At 33.2% G+C, this 2,581-nt stretch overlaps 1 long non-coding RNA gene across 1 annotated transcript in view; it reads right to left on the bottom strand.

Moving 5' to 3' along the window:
• Window positions 1-1,401: 1,401 nt before the first annotated feature.
• The window catches only part of LOC109582996 (uncharacterized), a 2,945-nt gene continuing 1,765 nt past the window's right edge, over window positions 1,402-2,581 (bottom strand). The window contains exons 2-3 of the long non-coding RNA XR_002185315.1: window positions 1,520-1,581; window positions 1,402-1,468 (exon numbers count right to left, since the gene is read on the bottom strand). This is a non-coding gene — a long non-coding RNA (uncharacterized LOC109582996). The remainder of the gene's footprint in view (window positions 1,469-1,519; window positions 1,582-2,581) is intronic.

The following is a 2,581-nucleotide window of genomic DNA, read 5'->3' as shown; positions in this document are numbered from 1 at the left end:
AAAACTACAAAACCAAAAACCCAAACATGTACACTGTGTACATATGCAACAGACTCTAAGGCAGAAACCTGAAAACTACAAAACCAAAAACCCAAACACGTACATTGTGTACATATAGAACAGACAATAAGGCAGAAACCTGAAAACTACAAAACCAAAAACCCAAACATGTACACTGTGTACATATGCAACAGACTCTAAGGCAGAAACCTGAAACCTACAAAACCAAAAACCCAAACATGTACACTGTGTACATATGCAACAGACAATAAGGCAGAAACCTGAAAACTACAAAACCAAAAACCCAAACACATACATTGTGTACATATGCAACAGACTATAAGGTAGAAACCTGAAAACTACAAAACTAAAAACCCAAACATGTACATTGGAAACCTGAAAACTACAAAACCAAAAACCCAAATACGTACATTGTGTACATATACAACAGACTATAAGGTAAAACCTGAAAACTACAAAACCAAAAACCCAAACATGTATATTGTGTACATATGCAACAAACTATAAGGTAAAACTTGAAACTATAAAACCCAAACATATCATTACTTGGTTTTTGGTTTCATGTTTTTCAGATTTCTTTCTTTTGTGTAGCTACAAAAAATAGGTGAAAACAACATTATTAAATCCCTTTATATGAATGGTATATGTGGAAGCACAATTGATTTTATAAACAATAATATTGAAACCATAAAACTTCAGAAACAGGTTTTCTGGATGACAATTTTAGTTTATCTGGTCCCTATAACTAGCCATATATGAACTTTCAACCTTGCTGTATTGCTGTAACACTAGCTCATTATTGTATTAGGAACATCATTGCAGTTTCTGGGACTTGTGATGTAAAACCTTGGAGTTTTCAGCTAAAACCTTCAGCCTCACCCCCTCATTAAGTATGCAGAAAGTATGTTTAGCTGATTATCTCTAGTTGTTAGTTCAATTTTAGTACTTTTATTTTTCATAACAAGTAATTGTGCGTACCTAGTTGCTAATACCAAACAACAATCAGAATTGCACTGCTAGCATACTAAATCTTTTATCATTATGCAACTTCTGTATGGCTAAATCTCTCATCCCTGGATCAAGTGAAAGGACCTTGCCTTATGAACTGCTTCATATTGCATGCCTTCACTGCATAGTAGTAGCAAATGATTACCGTAGGGCGCCTTTTTTTGAGGGCTATAAAATTTCGTGGATTTTTATTTTGTGGATTTAATTTCGCGAATTTATGCCGTCTGCCATTTTGTACCGTATTAATTTGATTTTTGCGAAAGTAATTTTTGCGAATCTTTAAAAAATCGCGAAATCCACGAAATTTATAGCCCTCGAATAAAAGGTGCCCTATGGTATATTTAGAAATAATAAAAAAATAACATACAACAATACAATGTTTGTCATGCATGTATAGTCCTGTGCTCCTGATACTACATAGCTTGATACTTGAATTAGACTATAATCATACAGAGAAACATAAAATGAGAAAACATATAATCGACCTTACTTAAATGAAATACTTGATACTTTTAGTAAGCATAAATCCTAAGCTTGAGAGAAACAAAGACACTAAAAAGATAGAGAACGAAAAATGGCAAAGAGGGGAGGTGCGCAGCAGTGAATTGTAATGTTAAATCAGATTAAAGAGCAAAGATGATTGTAATCAATGGGGAAGCTCTAATTAATGCTATTCAGTGCATATAAGAGTAATGGCAATTACTTTATTTCATAAGCTACGTGTATACTTTAATGAATCAGTGACATACATGTAGGCCTGTATGTGGCATACATTCTGTGCTAAATGTAAACATAATTATTACACATGTAGATGTAAAAAGGAAGGTAGAGAGAAAGGAATGTAGGATAGAGTCATACAGGAGCAAAGATGAGAAAGATGCAGAGAAAGAGACATGTAGAATAGTGAAGCTATAAAGAGAGTAAAGAGAGTTTATGAGAATAGGCTATACAGTATATTCAGGGAGATTGCTGAAGATTGTATGTAGTGCATCTTAAGAGGGGGAAAGAGAGAGGTAAAGGGAGATCAAATAAAATTATACATGTAGACAAAGACATTGCACACTAAGGGAAAGAAATGAAATGTTGCAAGTGGTATGCACAGGGTTTCCCACAGGTTTTTGGCATAGTGCTCAGCATTTTGATGGTGGGTTTTTAAAACTAATCCAAAGTGTGACAAAACATCCTGTGCTATAGTATAAGGTGTATTACATGTATGTCAAAAATTTTTAGATTTGAATTTCCTTTTTTCTGATACATATACATGCTCTTATGTTGTGTTGAAAGTTTGAGCTGATTCCAGTCAAATTTGGACTTTTAATGAATTCATAAAGTTGCTTAAAATTTGGACAAAATACCCTGTACTATAGTATGCGGTCTTTGGTCAAATGTCATCAAAAATGGCTATGTAAGAATTCCCCACTTTTATAATTCTTTTCTAATTTATATACATGTTCCTAGTTTGCATAGAAAGTTTAAGCTGATTATGATTAGAATTAGATTTTTTACGAATTTCTAAAGTTGCTCCAAATGCCATATACATCTACAAATATGT

This window comes from Amphimedon queenslandica, unplaced genomic scaffold (assembly GCF_000090795.2).
Source record: "Amphimedon queenslandica unplaced genomic scaffold, v1.1 AMPQUscaffold_13339, whole genome shotgun sequence".
NCBI lineage: Eukaryota > Metazoa > Porifera > Demospongiae > Haplosclerida > Niphatidae > Amphimedon > Amphimedon queenslandica.
This window is presented reverse-complemented; position numbering and strand designations above follow the sequence as displayed.